General features: G+C 41.3%; 16 non-coding genes across 16 annotated transcripts; 8 read left to right on the top strand and 8 right to left on the bottom strand.

Moving 5' to 3' along the window:
- The first annotated feature begins 965 nt into the window (after positions 1–965).
- Positions 966–1,037, top strand: TRNAQ-CUG. Its single transcript has one exon. It is a non-coding gene; the product is annotated as a tRNA-Gln (tRNA).
- Positions 1,038–1,334: 297 nt separating this feature from the next.
- On the bottom strand, positions 1,335–1,416 carry TRNAS-UGA. Its single transcript has one exon. It is a non-coding gene; the product is annotated as a tRNA-Ser (tRNA).
- A 1,374-nt stretch (positions 1,417–2,790) lies between these two features.
- On the top strand, positions 2,791–2,862 carry TRNAQ-CUG. The gene has a single exon. It is a non-coding gene; the product is annotated as a tRNA-Gln (tRNA).
- Positions 2,863–3,159: 297 nt separating this feature from the next.
- On the bottom strand, positions 3,160–3,241 carry TRNAS-UGA. The gene has a single exon. It is a non-coding gene; the product is annotated as a tRNA-Ser (tRNA).
- Positions 3,242–4,615: 1,374 nt separating this feature from the next.
- On the top strand, positions 4,616–4,687 carry TRNAQ-CUG. Its single transcript has one exon. It is a non-coding gene; the product is annotated as a tRNA-Gln (tRNA).
- A 297-nt stretch (positions 4,688–4,984) lies between these two features.
- TRNAS-UGA lies at positions 4,985–5,066 on the bottom strand. The gene has a single exon. It is a non-coding gene; the product is annotated as a tRNA-Ser (tRNA).
- Positions 5,067–6,440: 1,374 nt separating this feature from the next.
- TRNAQ-CUG lies at positions 6,441–6,512 on the top strand. The gene has a single exon. It is a non-coding gene; the product is annotated as a tRNA-Gln (tRNA).
- Positions 6,513–6,809: 297 nt separating this feature from the next.
- TRNAS-UGA lies at positions 6,810–6,891 on the bottom strand. Its single transcript has one exon. It is a non-coding gene; the product is annotated as a tRNA-Ser (tRNA).
- Positions 6,892–9,820: 2,929 nt separating this feature from the next.
- Positions 9,821–9,892, top strand: TRNAQ-CUG. The gene has a single exon. It is a non-coding gene; the product is annotated as a tRNA-Gln (tRNA).
- Positions 9,893–10,189: 297 nt separating this feature from the next.
- Positions 10,190–10,271, bottom strand: TRNAS-UGA. The gene has a single exon. It is a non-coding gene; the product is annotated as a tRNA-Ser (tRNA).
- A 1,374-nt stretch (positions 10,272–11,645) lies between these two features.
- On the top strand, positions 11,646–11,717 carry TRNAQ-CUG. The gene has a single exon. It is a non-coding gene; the product is annotated as a tRNA-Gln (tRNA).
- Positions 11,718–12,014: 297 nt separating this feature from the next.
- TRNAS-UGA lies at positions 12,015–12,096 on the bottom strand. Its single transcript has one exon. It is a non-coding gene; the product is annotated as a tRNA-Ser (tRNA).
- Positions 12,097–13,470: 1,374 nt separating this feature from the next.
- Positions 13,471–13,542, top strand: TRNAQ-CUG. Its single transcript has one exon. It is a non-coding gene; the product is annotated as a tRNA-Gln (tRNA).
- Positions 13,543–13,839: 297 nt separating this feature from the next.
- On the bottom strand, positions 13,840–13,921 carry TRNAS-UGA. Its single transcript has one exon. It is a non-coding gene; the product is annotated as a tRNA-Ser (tRNA).
- A 1,374-nt stretch (positions 13,922–15,295) lies between these two features.
- TRNAQ-CUG lies at positions 15,296–15,367 on the top strand. Its single transcript has one exon. It is a non-coding gene; the product is annotated as a tRNA-Gln (tRNA).
- A 297-nt stretch (positions 15,368–15,664) lies between these two features.
- TRNAS-UGA lies at positions 15,665–15,746 on the bottom strand. Its single transcript has one exon. It is a non-coding gene; the product is annotated as a tRNA-Ser (tRNA).
- Positions 15,747–15,839: the final 93 nt, after the last annotated feature.

A 15,839-nucleotide genomic window follows, 5' to 3' on the forward strand; every position in this document is an offset into this window, starting at 1 on the left:
CAAATTAAATAGAAAATCGCTATATTCTTTTCTTGGGCTGCAGCCATGTTTTCTCCCCCTCTGATTCTAGTGCAGCTGAGCCAGGAAGTTAAGGCGGAGGGGGCTTGGTTTAGGCTACATAATTTACGTCTACCCAGTAAGAGTAGCCAATTTGTTGGAAGGAATCTCCTAGTTACCAATTGTATAAAATAAAAGCGCTAACAGTCCCAGCTATGGAACATACATAGCATTAGCAATAGTACATACATAGAACCTGCCATAATACCAATTAGTGTTTACGTAGCTAATTGGGGCTCGTTTAAAGCTTTACAGGGAAAGGCACTCAAGTTTTCCTAGACACCTATGTGGAGGCATTTAGAGGACACTATTACTGTCTTCATGCCACTAAGGGGACAAAATTACTGTGTAGGGCACACAATGGAAAGATTCATGTGTGGAAAACCTTCTGGGGCACTGTATAAAACTAATACTTTTGGAGTAACTATAGTTAAGACACTATTATTTCTGGAGTGGAGTACAGTATTTGGGGGAGTACTTTACAACATAGCAAGTACAGGAATGTGGGCATCTGGGGCAGCTACAGGCATGGTGATAGGTAAAGGAGTGGAAAGTACTTTTAAAGGGGAGGCAGGGTCTGAAGTGTGAGGAGAGGGTGTAGAATAGTAAAAGAGGGAGCTGGAAAAGCAAGGTGCTAAAGATGTCTACTCCGCAAACTCTGCAGAGATTTGTCATGGTCAGGAGAAGTTATCATGGCAGCCTGGGCCTGATGAAGAAGAAAAGATGGAAAGTTAACTTCTCCAATTAGAGGAGATGTCAACTTGAGTCACTGGATTGAATTGTATTCTAGTACATTAGCCTATGTGCTAAGAGTAAATAGAATTTTTTTTCGGTCTCCTCTAAGTAGGCCCTAACAACGTTCAATTTGACAAGCTGCGGATAGCCATCATCAACAAGTTCTTGTGGAGGGTTCCATGGTGTAATGGTTAGCACTCTGGACTCTGAATCCAGCGATCCGAGTTCAAATCTCGGTGGGACCTATCTTTTTGAATTCTTGTGTTCTCTTACTTTCGTTAAATTGCTTGTTTTTACACAATACTCCACTCTTCATTGCGATTAGATTTCTATTGAGGTGCAAGCTATTGTATTTCACAATGAAAAAAAGACATAGCTATTTGCTTCGCTTGTAACCAGCTCACAGAATACTGAAAATTGGAACGACAAGACGTGAAGTTAGAATCAGTATAGGAGACTCATATGCTCCCAGGAGCCAAGGTGCCAAGCATAAGCTTGACAATGCCTCCCCGTTTTATTGAAGGGTAAACAGAGATAGACAACGCTGTGAACAGGATTTGAACCTGTGCGGGGAAGCCCCATTGGATTTCAAGTCCAACGCCTTAACCACTCGGCCATCACAGCACATTTGTTCCAAAGATGCTGTCATGCTTGCTTCTAGCATGCTGATTGGTGAGTGGACAATCACCCTACCCCTATACAGACACTAGCCTTCAAGGAGCAAAAACCCCTTTCCTTGTGCAAGACCACACCGTTTTTTGCATTGGACAGTCAATATCTAGAGATTGGACAAACTTTAAAATGAAAGCCACATAAATATTACTTTCGTAAGTGGTACCAAGAGCCTCAGTTAATCTTCCTACGATAAGTGACAAAAGGTAAAGGAGGTCTTGCACCAGGTCTCAATTTACTAATCAATTAAAGTAACACTCAGCACAGACTCCAAACCCAAAAAATAACAACCAACAAAACCTAACATAATCTCCTTTTTTTATTTTCTTCTTTTATCTTATATCACAACTGTAGACCATGACAAATTAAATAGAAAATCGCTATATTCTTTTCTTGGGCTGCAGCCATGTTTTCTCCCCCTCTGATTCTAGTGCAGCTGAGCCAGGAAGTTAAGGCGGAGGGGGCTTGGTTTAGGCTACATAATTTACGTCTACCCAGTAAGAGTAGCCAATTTGTTGGAAGGAATCTCCTAGTTACCAATTGTATAAAATAAAAGCGCTAACAGTCCCAGCTATGGAACATACATAGCATTAGCAATAGTACATACATAGAACCTGCCATAATACCAATTAGTGTTTACGTAGCTAATTGGGGCTCGTTTAAAGCTTTACAGGGAAAGGCACTCAAGTTTTCCTAGACACCTATGTGGAGGCATTTAGAGGACACTATTACTGTCTTCATGCCACTAAGGGGACAAAATTACTGTGTAGGGCACACAATGGAAAGATTCATGTGTGGAAAACCTTCTGGGGCACTGTATAAAACTAATACTTTTGGAGTAACTATAGTTAAGACACTATTATTTCTGGAGTGGAGTACAGTATTTGGGGGAGTACTTTACAACATAGCAAGTACAGGAATGTGGGCATCTGGGGCAGCTACAGGCATGGTGATAGGTAAAGGAGTGGAAAGTACTTTTAAAGGGGAGGCAGGGTCTGAAGTGTGAGGAGAGGGTGTAGAATAGTAAAAGAGGGAGCTGGAAAAGCAAGGTGCTAAAGATGTCTACTCCGCAAACTCTGCAGAGATTTGTCATGGTCAGGAGAAGTTATCATGGCAGCCTGGGCCTGATGAAGAAGAAAAGATGGAAAGTTAACTTCTCCAATTAGAGGAGATGTCAACTTGAGTCACTGGATTGAATTGTATTCTAGTACATTAGCCTATGTGCTAAGAGTAAATAGAATTTTTTTTCGGTCTCCTCTAAGTAGGCCCTAACAACGTTCAATTTGACAAGCTGCGGATAGCCATCATCAACAAGTTCTTGTGGAGGGTTCCATGGTGTAATGGTTAGCACTCTGGACTCTGAATCCAGCGATCCGAGTTCAAATCTCGGTGGGACCTATCTTTTTGAATTCTTGTGTTCTCTTACTTTCGTTAAATTGCTTGTTTTTACACAATACTCCACTCTTCATTGCGATTAGATTTCTATTGAGGTGCAAGCTATTGTATTTCACAATGAAAAAAAGACATAGCTATTTGCTTCGCATGTAACCAGCTCACAGAATACTGAAAATTGGAACGACAAGACGTGAAGTTAGAATCAGTATAGGAGACTCATATGCTCCCAGGAGCCAAGGTGCCAAGCATAAGCTTGACAATGCCTCCCCGTTTTATTAAAGGGTAAACAGAGATAGACAACGCTGTGAACAGGATTTGAACCTGTGCGGGGAAACCCCATTGGATTTCAAGTCCAACGCCTTAACCACTCGGCCATCACAGCACATTTGTTCCAAAGATGCTGTCATGCTTGCTTCTAGCATGCTGATTGGTGAGTGGACAATCACCCTACCCCTATACAGACACTAGCCTTCAAGGAGCAAAAACCCCTTTCCTTGTGCAAGACCACACCGTTTTTTGCATTGGACAGTCAATATCTAGAGATTGGACAAACTTTAAAATGAAAGCCACATAAATATTACTTTCGTAAGTGGTACCAAGAGCCTCAGTTAATCTTCCTACGATAAGTGACAAAAGGTAAAGGAGGTCTTGCACCAGGTCTCAATTTACTAATCAATTAAAGTAACACTCAGCACAGACTCCAAACCCAAAAAATAACAACCAACAAAACCTAACATAATCTCCTTTTTTTATTTTCTTCTTTTATCTTATATCACAACTGTAGACCATGACAAATTAAATAGAAAATCGCTATATTCTTTTCTTGGGCTGCAGCCATGTTTTCTCCCCCTCTGATTCTAGTGCAGCTGAGCCAGGAAGTTAAGGCGGAGGGGGCTTGGTTTAGGCTACATAATTTACGTCTACCCAGTAAGAGTAGCCAATTTGTTGGAAGGAATCTCCTAGTTACCAATTGTATAAAATAAAAGCGCTAACAGTCCCAGCTATGGAACATACATAGCATTAGCAATAGTACATACATAGAACCTGCCATAATACCAATTAGTGTTTACGTAGCTAATTGGGGCTCGTTTAAAGCTTTACAGGGAAAGGCACTCAAGTTTTCCTAGACACCTATGTGGAGGCATTTAGAGGACACTATTACTGTCTTCATGCCACTAAGGGGACAAAATTACTGTGTAGGGCACACAATGGAAAGATTCATGTGTGGAAAACCTTCTGGGGCACTGTATAAAACTAATACTTTTGGAGTAACTATAGTTAAGACACTATTATTTCTGGAGTGGAGTACAGTATTTGGGGGAGTACTTTACAACATAGCAAGTACAGGAATGTGGGCATCTGGGGCAGCTACAGGCATGGTGATAGGTAAAGGAGTGGAAAGTACTTTTAAAGGGGAGGCAGGGTCTGAAGTGTGAGGAGAGGGTGTAGAATAGTAAAAGAGGGAGCTGGAAAAGCAAGGTGCTAAAGATGTCTACTCCGCAAACTCTGCAGAGATTTGTCATGGTCAGGAGAAGTTATCATGGCAGCCTGGGCCTGATGAAGAAGAAAAGATGGAAAGTTAACTTCTCCAATTAGAGGAGATGTCAACTTGAGTCACTGGATTGAATTGTATTCTAGTACATTAGCCTATGTGCTAAGAGTAAATAGAATTTTTTTTCGGTCTCCTCTAAGTAGGCCCTAACAACGTTCAATTTGACAAGCTGCGGATAGCCATCATCAACAAGTTCTTGTGGAGGGTTCCATGGTGTAATGGTTAGCACTCTGGACTCTGAATCCAGCGATCCGAGTTCAAATCTCGGTGGGACCTATCTTTTTGAATTCTTGTGTTCTCTTACTTTCGTTAAATTGCTTGTTTTTACACAATACTCCACTCTTCATTGCGATTAGATTTCTATTGAGGTGCAAGCTATTGTATTTCACAATGAAAAAAAGACATAGCTATTTGCTTCGCATGTAACCAGCTCACAGAATACTGAAAATTGGAACGACAAGACGTGAAGTTAGAATCAGTATAGGAGACTCATATGCTCCCAGGAGCCAAGGTGCCAAGCATAAGCTTGACAATGCCTCCCCGTTTTATTAAAGGGTAAACAGAGATAGACAACACTGTGAACAGGATTTGAACCTGTGCGGGGAAACCCCATTGGATTTCAAGTCCAACGCCTTAACCACTCGGCCATCACAGCACATTTGTTCCAAAGATGCTGTCATGCTTGCTTCTAGCATGCTGATTGGTGAGTGGACAATCACCCTACCCCTATACAGACACTAGCCTTCAAGGAGCAAAAACCCCTTTCCTTGTGCAAGACCACACCGTTTTTTGCATTGGACAGTCAATATCTAGAGATTGGACAAACTTTAAAATGAAAGCCACATAAATATTACTTTCGTAAGTGGTACCAAGAGCCTCAGTTAATCTTCCTACGATAAGTGACAAAAGGTAAAGGAGGTCTTGCACCAGGTCTCAATTTACTAATCAATTAAAGTAACACTCAGCACAGACTCCAAACCCAAAAAATAACAACCAACAAAACCTAACATAATCTCCTTTTTTTATTTTCTTCTTTTATCTTATATCACAACTGTAGACCATGACAAATTAAATAGAAAATCGCTATATTCTTTTCTTGGGCTGCAGCCATGTTTTCTCCCCCTCTGATTCTAGTGCAGCTGAGCCAGGAAGTTAAGGCGGAGGGGGCTTGGTTTAGGCTACATAATTTACGTCTACCCAGTAAGAGTAGCCAATTTGTTGGAAGGAATCTCCTAGTTACCAATTGTATAAAATAAAAGCGCTAACAGTCCCAGCTATGGAACATACATAGCATTAGCAATAGTACATACATAGAACCTGCCATAATACCAATTAGTGTTTACGTAGCTAATTGGGGCTCGTTTAAAGCTTTACAGGGAAAGGCACTCAAGTTTTCCTAGACACCTATGTGGAGGCATTTAGAGGACACTATTACTGTCTTCATGCCACTAAGGGGACAAAATTACTGTGTAGGGCACACAATGGAAAGATTCATGTGTGGAAAACCTTCTGGGGCACTGTATAAAACTAATACTTTTGGAGTAACTATAGTTAAGACACTATTATTTCTGGAGTGGAGTACAGTATTTGGGGGAGTACTTTACAACATAGCAAGTACAGGAATGTGGGCATCTGGGGCAGCTACAGGCATGGTGATAGGTAAAGGAGTGGAAAGTACTTTTAAAGGGGAGGCAGGGTCTGAAGTGTGAGGAGAGGGTGTAGAATAGTAAAAGAGGGAGCTGGAAAAGCAAGGTGCTAAAGATGTCTACTCCGCAAACTCTGCAGAGATTTGTCATGGTCAGGAGAAGTTATCATGGCAGCCTGGGCCTGATGAAGAAGAAAAGATGGAAAGTTAACTTCTCCAATTAGAGGAGATGTCAACTTGAGTCACTGGATTGAATTGTATTCTAGTACATTAGCCTATGTGCTAAGAGTAAATAGAATTTTTTTTCGGTCTCCTCTAAGTAGGCCCTAACAACGTTCAATTTGACAAGCTGCGGATAGCCATCATCAACAAGTTCTTGTGGAGGGTTCCATGGTGTAATGGTTAGCACTCTGGACTCTGAATCCAGCGATCCGAGTTCAAATCTCGGTGGGACCTATCTTTTTGAATTCTTGTGTTCTCTTACTTTCGTTAAATTGCTTGTTTTTACACAATACTCCACTCTTCATTGCGATTAGATTTCTATTGAGGTGCAAGCTATTGTATTTCACAATGAAAAAAAGACATAGCTATTTGCTTCGCATGTAACCAGCTCACAGAATACTGAAAATTGGAACGACAAGACGTGAAGTTAGAATCAGTATAGGAGACTCATATGCTCCCAGGAGCCAAGGTGCCAAGCATAAGCTTGACAATGCCTCCCCGTTTTATTAAAGGGTAAACAGAGATAGACAACGCTGTGAACAGGATTTGAACCTGTGCGGGGAAACCCCATTGGATTTCAAGTCCAACGCCTTAACCACTCGGCCATCACAGCACATTTGCTCCAAAGATGCTGTCATGCTTGCTTCTAGCATGCTGATTGGTGAGTGGACAATCACCCTACCCCTATACAGACACTAGCCTTCAAGGAGCAAAAACCCCTTTCCTTGTGCAAGACCACACCGTTTTTTGCATTGGACAGTCAATATCTAGAGATTGGACAAACTTTAAAATGAAAGCCACATAAATATTACTTTCGTAAGTGGTACCAAGAGCCTCAGTTAATCTTCCTACGATAAGTGACAAAAGGTAAAGGAGGTCTTGCACCAGGTCTCAATTTACTAATCAATTAAAGTAACACTCAGCACAGACTCCAAACCCAAAAAATAACAACCAACAAAACCTAACATAATCTCCTTTTTTTATTTTCTTCTTTTATCTTATATCACAACTGTAGACCATGACAAATTAAATAGAAAATCGCTATATTCTTTTCTTGGGCTGCAGCCATGTTTTCTCCCCCTCTGATTCTACAGGGAGTGCAGAATTATTAGGCAAGTTGTATTTTTGAGGATTAATTTTATTATTGAACAACAACCGTGTTCTCAATGAACCCAAAAAACTCATTAATATCAAAGCTGAATATTTTTGGAAGTTGTTTTTAGTTTGTTTTTAGTTTTAGCTATTTTAGGGGGATATCTGTGTGGGCAGGTGACTATTACTGTGCATAATTATTAGGCAACTTAACAAAAAACAAATATATACCCATTTCAATTATTTATTTTTACCAGTGAAACCAATATAACATCTCAACATTCACAAATATACATTTCTGACATTCAAAAACAAAACAAAAACAAATCAGTGACCAATATAGCCACCTTTCTTTGCAAGGACACTCAAAAGCCTGCCATCCATGGATTCTGTCAGTGTTTTGATCTGTTCACCATCAACATTGCGTGCAGCAGCAACCACAGCCTCCCAGACACTGTTCAGAGAGGTGTACTGTTTTCCCTCCTTGTAAATCTCACATTTGATGATGGACCACAGGTTCTCAGATCAGGTGAACAAGGAGGCCATGTCATTAGATTTTCTTCTTTTATACCCTTTCTTGCCAGCCACGCTGTGGAGTACTTGGACGCGTGTGATGGAGCATTGTCCTGCATGAAAATCATGTTTTTCTTGAAGGATGCAGACTTCTTCCTGTACCACTGCTTGAAGAAGGTGTCTTCCAGAAACTGGCAGTAGGACTGGGAGTTGAGTTTGACTCCATCCTCAACCCGAAAAGGCCCCACAAGTTCATCTTTGATGATACCAGCCCAAACCAGTACTCCACCTCCACCTTGCTGGCGTCTGAGTCGGACTGGAGCTCTCTGCCCTTTACTAATCCAGCCACGGGCCCATTCCTCTGGCCCATCAAGACTCACTCTCATTTCATCAGTCCATAAAACCTTAGAAAAATCAGTCTTGAGATATTTCTTGGCCCAGTCTTGACGTTTCAGCTTGTGTGTCTTGTTCAGTGGTGGTCGTCTTTCAGCCTTTCTTACCTTGGCCATGTCTCTGAGTATTGCACACCTTGTGCTTTTGGGCACTCCAGTGATGTTGCAGCTCTGAAATATGGCCAAACTGGTGGCAAGTGGCATCTTGGCAGCTGCACGCTTGACTTTTCTCAGTTCATGGGCAGTTATTTTGCGCCTTGGTTTTTCCACACGCATTTTGCGACCCTGTTGACTATTTTGAATGAAACGCTTGATTGTTCAGTGATCACGCTTCAGAAGCTTTGCAATTTTAAGAGTGCTGCATCCCTCTGCAAGATATCTCACTATTTTTGACTTTTCTGAGCCTGTCAAGTCCTTCTTTTGACCCATTTTGCCAAAGGAAAGGAATTTGCCTAATAATTATGCACACCTGATATAGGGTGTTGATGTCATTAGACCACACCCCTTCTCATTACAGAGATGCACATCACCTAATATGCTTAATTGGTAGTAGGCTTTCGAGCCTATACAGCTTGGAGTAAGACAACATGCATAAAGAGGATGATGTGGTCAAAATACTCATTTGCCTAATAATTCTGCACGCAGTGTAGTGCAGCTGAGCCAGGAAGTTAAGGCGGAGGGGGCTTGGTTTAGGCTACATAATTTACGTCTACCCAGTAAGAGTAGCCAATTTGTTGGAAGGAATCTCCTAGTTACCAATTGTATAAAATAAAAGCGCTAACAGTCCCAGCTATGGAACATACATAGCATTAGCAATAGTACATACATAGAACCTGCCATAATACCAATTAGTGTTTACGTAGCTAATTGGGGCTCGTTTAAAGCTTTACAGGGAAAGGCACTCAAGTTTTCCTAGACACCTATGTGGAGGCATTTAGAGGACACTATTACTGTCTTCATGCCACTAAGGGGACAAAATTACTGTGTAGGGCACACAATGGAAAGATTCATGTGTGGAAAACCTTCTGGGGCACTGTATAAAACTAATACTTTTGGAGTAACTATAGTTAAGACACTATTATTTCTGGAGTGGAGTACAGTATTTGGGGGAGTACTTTACAACATAGCAAGTACAGGAATGTGGGCATCTGGGGCAGCTACAGGCATGGTGATAGGTAAAGGAGTGGAAAGTACTTTTAAAGGGGAGGCAGGGTCTGAAGTGTGAGGAGAGGGTGTAGAATAGTAAAAGAGGGAGCTGGAAAAGCAAGGTGCTAAAGATGTCTACTCCGCAAACTCTGCAGAGATTTGTCATGGTCAGGAGAAGTTATCATGGCAGCCTGGGCCTGATGAAGAAGAAAAGATGGAAAGTTAACTTCTCCAATTAGAGGAGATGTCAACTTGAGTCACTGGATTGAATTGTATTCTAGTACATTAGCCTATGTGCTAAGAGTAAATAGAATTTTTTTTCGGTCTCCTCTAAGTAGGCCCTAACAACGTTCAATTTGACAAGCTGCGGATAGCCATCATCAACAAGTTCTTGTGGAGGGTTCCATGGTGTAATGGTTAGCACTCTGGACTCTGAATCCAGCGATCCGAGTTCAAATCTCGGTGGGACCTATCTTTTTGAATTCTTGTGTTCTCTTACTTTCGTTAAATTGCTTGTTTTTACACAATACTCCACTCTTCATTGCGATTAGATTTCTATTGAGGTGCAAGCTATTGTATTTCACAATGAAAAAAAGACATAGCTATTTGCTTCGCATGTAACCAGCTCACAGAATACAGAAAATTGGAACGACAAGACGTGAAGTTAGAATCAGTATAGGAGACTCATATGCTCCCAGGAGCCAAGGTGCCAAGCATAAGCTTGACAATGCCTCCCCGTTTTATTAAAGGGTAAACAGAGATAGACAACGCTGTGAACAGGATTTGAACCTGTGCGGGGAAACCCCATTGGATTTCAAGTCCAACGCCTTAACCACTCGGCCATCACAGCACATTTGCTCCAAAGATGCTGTCATGCTTGCTTCTAGCATGCTGATTGGTGAGTGGACAATCACCCTACCCCTATACAGACACTAGCCTTCAAGGAGCAAAAACCCCTTTCCTTGTGCAAGACCACACCGTTTTTTGCATTGGACAGTCAATATCTAGAGATTGGACAAACTTTAAAATGAAAGCCACATAAATATTACTTTCGTAAGTGGTACCAAGAGCCTCAGTTAATCTTCCTACGATAAGTGACAAAAGGTAAAGGAGGTCTTGCACCAGGTCTCAATTTACTAATCAATTAAAGTAACACTCAGCACAGACTCCAAACCCAAAAAATAACAACCAACAAAACCTAACATAATCTCCTTTTTTTATTTTCTTCTTTTATCTTATATCACAACTGTAGACCATGACAAATTAAATAGAAAATCGCTATATTCTTTTCTTGGGCTGCAGCCATGTTTTCTCCCCCTCTGATTCTAGTGCAGCTGAGCCAGGAAGTTAAGGCGGAGGGGGCTTGGTTTAGGCTACATAATTTACGTCTACCCAGTAAGAGTAGCCAATTTGTTGGAAGGAATCTCCTAGTTACCAATTGTATAAAATAAAAGCGCTAACAGTCCCAGCTATGGAACATACATAGCATTAGCAATAGTACATACATAGAACCTGCCATAATACCAATTAGTGTTTACGTAGCTAATTGGGGCTCGTTTAAAGCTTTACAGGGAAAGGCACTCAAGTTTTCCTAGACACCTATGTGGAGGCATTTAGAGGACACTATTACTGTCTTCATGCCACTAAGGGGACAAAATTACTGTGTAGGGCACACAATGGAAAGATTCATGTGTGGAAAACCTTCTGGGGCACTGTATAAAACTAATACTTTTGGAGTAACTATAGTTAAGACACTATTATTTCTGGAGTGGAGTACAGTATTTGGGGGAGTACTTTACAACATAGCAAGTACAGGAATGTGGGCATCTGGGGCAGCTACAGGCATGGTGATAGGTAAAGGAGTGGAAAGTACTTTTAAAGGGGAGGCAGGGTCTGAAGTGTGAGGAGAGGGTGTAGAATAGTAAAAGAGGGAGCTGGAAAAGCAAGGTGCTAAAGATGTCTACTCCGCAAACTCTGCAGAGATTTGTCATGGTCAGGAGAAGTTATCATGGCAGCCTGGGCCTGATGAAGAAGAAAAGATGGAAAGTTAACTTCTCCAATTAGAGGAGATGTCAACTTGAGTCACTGGATTGAATTGTATTCTAGTACATTAGCCTATGTGCTAAGAGTAAATAGAATTTTTTTTCGGTCTCCTCTAAGTAGGCCCTAACAACGTTCAATTTGACAAGCTGCGGATAGCCATCATCAACAAGTTCTTGTGGAGGGTTCCATGGTGTAATGGTTAGCACTCTGGACTCTGAATCCAGCGATCCGAGTTCAAATCTCGGTGGGACCTATCTTTTTGAATTCTTGTGTTCTCTTACTTTCGTTAAATTGCTTGTTTTTACACAATACTCCACTCTTCATTGCGATTAGATTTCTATTGAGGTGCAAGCTATTGTATTTCACAATGAAAAAAAGACATAGCTATTTGCTTCGCATGTAACCAGCTCACAGAATACTGAAAATTGGAACGACAAGACGTGAAGTTAGAATCAGTATAGGAGACTCATATGCTCCCAGGAGCCAAGGTGCCAAGCATAAGCTTGACAATGCCTCCCCGTTTTATTAAAGGGTAAACAGAGATAGACAACGCTGTGAACAGGATTTGAACCTGTGCAGGGAAACCCCATTGGATTTCAAGTCCAACGCCTTAACCACTCAGCCATCACAGCACATTTGTTCCAAAGATGCTGTCATGCTTGCTTCTAGCATGCTGATTGGTGAGTGGACAATCACCCTACCCCTATACAGACACTAGCCTTCAAGGAGCAAAAACCCCTTTCCTTGTGCAAGACCACACCGTTTTTTGCATTGGACAGTCAATATCTAGAGATTGGACAAACTTTAAAATGAAAGCCACATAAATATTACTTTCGTAAGTGGTACCAAGAGCCTCAGTTAATCTTCCTACGATAAGTGACAAAAGGTAAAGGAGGTCTTGCACCAGGTCTCAATTTACTAATCAATTAAAGTAACACTCAGCACAGACTCCAAACCCAAAAAATAACAACCAACAAAACCTAACATAATCTCCTTTTTTTATTTTCTTCTTTTATCTTATATCACAACTGTAGACCATGACAAATTAAATAGAAAATCGCTATATTCTTTTCTTGGGCTGCAGCCATGTTTTCTCCCCCTCTGATTCTAGTGCAGCTGAGCCAGGAAGTTAAGGCGGAGGGGGCTTGGTTTAGGCTACATAATTTACGTCTACCCAGTAAGAGTAGCCAATTTGTTGGAAGGAATCTCCTAGTTACCAATTGTATAAAATAAAAGCGCTAACAGTCCCAGCTATGGAACATACATAGCATTAGCAATAGTACATACATAGAACCTGCCATAATACCAATTAGTGTTTACGTAGCTAATTGGGGCTCGTTTAAAGCTTTACAGGGAAAGGCACTCAAGTTTTCCTAGACACCTATGTGGAGGCATTTAGAGGACACTATTACTGTCTTCATGCCACTAAGGGGACAAAATTACTGTGTAGGGCACACAATGGAAAGATTCATGTGTGGAAAACCTTCTGGGGCACTGTATAAAACTAATACTTTTGGAGTAACTATAGTTAAGACACTATTATTTCTGGAGTGGAGTACAGTATTTGGGGGAGTACTTTACAACATAGCAAGTACAGGAATGTGGGCATCTGGGGCAGCTACAGGCATGGTGATAGGTAAAGGAGTGGAAAGTACTTTTAAAGGGGAGGCAGGGTCTGAAGTGTGAGGAGAGGGTGTAGAATAGTAAAAGAGGGAGCTGGAAAAGCAAGGTGCTAAAGATGTCTACTCCGCAAACTCTGCAGAGATTTGTCATGGTCAGGAGAAGTTATCATGGCAGCCTGGGCCTGATGAAGAAGAAAAGATGGAAAGTTAACTTCTCCAATTAGAGGAGATGTCAACTTGAGTCACTGGATTGAATTGTATTCTAGTACATTAGCCTATGTGCTAAGAGTAAATAGAATTTTTTTTCGGTCTCCTCTAAGTAGGCCCTAACAACGTTCAATTTGACAAGCTGCGGATAGCCATCATCAACAAGTTCTTGTGGAGGGTTCCATGGTGTAATGGTTAGCACTCTGGACTCTGAATCCAGCGATCCGAGTTCAAATCTCGGTGGGACCTATCTTTTTGAATTCTTGTGTTCTCTTACTTTCGTTAAATTGCTTGTTTTTACACAATACTCCACTCTTCATTGCGATTAGATTTCTATTGAGGTGCAAGCTATTGTATTTCACAATGAAAAAAAGACATAGCTATTTGCTTCGCATGTAACCAGCTCACAGAATACTGAAAATTGGAACGACAAGACGTGAAGTTAGAATCAGTATAGGAGACTCATATGCTCCCAGGAGCCAAGGTGCCAAGCATAAGCTTGACAATGCCTCCCCGTTTTATTAAAGGGTAAACAGAGATAGACAACGCTGTGAACAGGATTTGAACCTGTGCGGGGAAACCCCATTGGATTTCAAGTCCAACGCCTTAACCACTCGGCCATCACAGCACATTTGTTCCAAAGATGCTGTCATGCTTGCTTCTAGCATGCTGATTGGTGAGTGGACAATCACCCTACCCCTATACAGACACTAGCCTTCAAGGAGCAAAAACCCCTTTCCTTGTGCAAGACCACACCGTTTTTTGCATTGGACAGTCAATATCTAGAGATTGGACAAACTTTAAAATGAAAGCCACATAAATATTACTTTCGTAAGTGGTACCAAGAGCCTCAGTTAATCTTCCTACGATAAGTGACAAAAGGTAAAGGAGGTCTTGCACCAGGTCTCAATTTACTAATCAATTAAAGTAACACTCAGCACAGACTCCAAACCCAAAAAATAACAACCAACAAAACCTAACATAATCTCCTTTTTTTATTTTCTTCTTTTATCTTATATCACAACTGTAGACCATGACAAATTAAATAGAAAATCGCTATATTCTTTTCTTGGGCTGCAGCCATGTTTTCTCCCCCTCTGATTCTAGTGCAGCTGAGCCAGGAAGTTAAGGCGGAGGGGGCTTGGTTTAGGCTACATAATTTACGTCTACCCAGTAAGAGTAGCCAATTTGTTGGAAGGAATCTCCTAGTTACCAATTGTATAAAATAAAAGCGCTAACAGTCCCAGCTATGGAACATACATAGCATTAGCAATAGTACATACATAGAACCTGCCATAATACCAATTAGTGTTTACGTAGCTAATTGGGGCTCGTTTAAAGCTTTACAGGGAAAGGCACTCAAGTTTTCCTAGACACCTATGTGGAGGCATTTAGAGGACACTATTACTGTCTTCATGCCACTAAGGGGACAAAATTACTGTGTAGGGCACACAATGGAAAGATTCATGTGTGGAAAACCTTCTGGGGCACTGTATAAAACTAATACTTTTGGAGTAACTATAGTTAAGACACTATTATTTCTGGAGTGGAGTACAGTATTTGGGGGAGTACTTTACAACATAGCAAGTACAGGAATGTGGGCATCTGGGGCAGCTACAGGCATGGTGATAGGTAAAGGAGTGGAAAGTACTTTTAAAGGGGAGGCAGGGTCTGAAGTGTGAGGAGAGGGTGTAGAATAGTAAAAGAGGGAGCTGGAAAAGCAAGGTGCTAAAGATGTCTACTCCGCAAACTCTGCAGAGATTTGTCATGGTCAGGAGAAGTTATCATGGCAGCCTGGGCCTGATGAAGAAGAAAAGATGGAAAGTTAACTTCTCCAATTAGAGGAGATGTCAACTTGAGTCACTGGATTGAATTGTATTCTAGTACATTAGCCTATGTGCTAAGAGTAAATAGAATTTTTTTTCGGTCTCCTCTAAGTAGGCCCTAACAACGTTCAATTTGACAAGCTGCGGATAGCCATCATCAACAAGTTCTTGTGGAGGGTTCCATGGTGTAATGGTTAGCACTCTGGACTCTGAATCCAGCGATCCGAGTTCAAATCTCGGTGGGACCTATCTTTTTGAATTCTTGTGTTCTCTTACTTTCGTTAAATTGCTTGTTTTTACACAATACTCCACTCTTCATTGCGATTAGATTTCTATTGAGGTGCAAGCTATTGTATTTCACAATGAAAAAAAGACATAGCTATTTGCTTCGCATGTAACCAGCTCACAGAATACTGAAAATTGGAACGACAAGACGTGAAGTTAGAATCAGTATAGGAGACTCATATGCTCCCAGGAGCCAAGGTGCCAAGCATAAGCTTGACAATGCCTCCCCGTTTTATTAAAGGGTAAACAGAGATAGACAACGCTGTGAACAGGATTTGAACCTGTGCAGGGAAACCCCATTGGATTTCAAGTCCAACGCCTTAACCACTCGGCCATCACAGCACATTTGTTCCAAAGATGCTGTCATGCTTGCTTCTAGCATGCTGATTGGTGAGTGGACAATCACCCTACCCCTATACAGACACTAGCCTTCAA

This window comes from Bufo bufo, unplaced genomic scaffold (genome assembly GCF_905171765.1).
Source record: "Bufo bufo unplaced genomic scaffold, aBufBuf1.1, whole genome shotgun sequence".
In the NCBI taxonomy this organism is placed as follows: domain Eukaryota; kingdom Metazoa; phylum Chordata; class Amphibia; order Anura; family Bufonidae; genus Bufo; species Bufo bufo.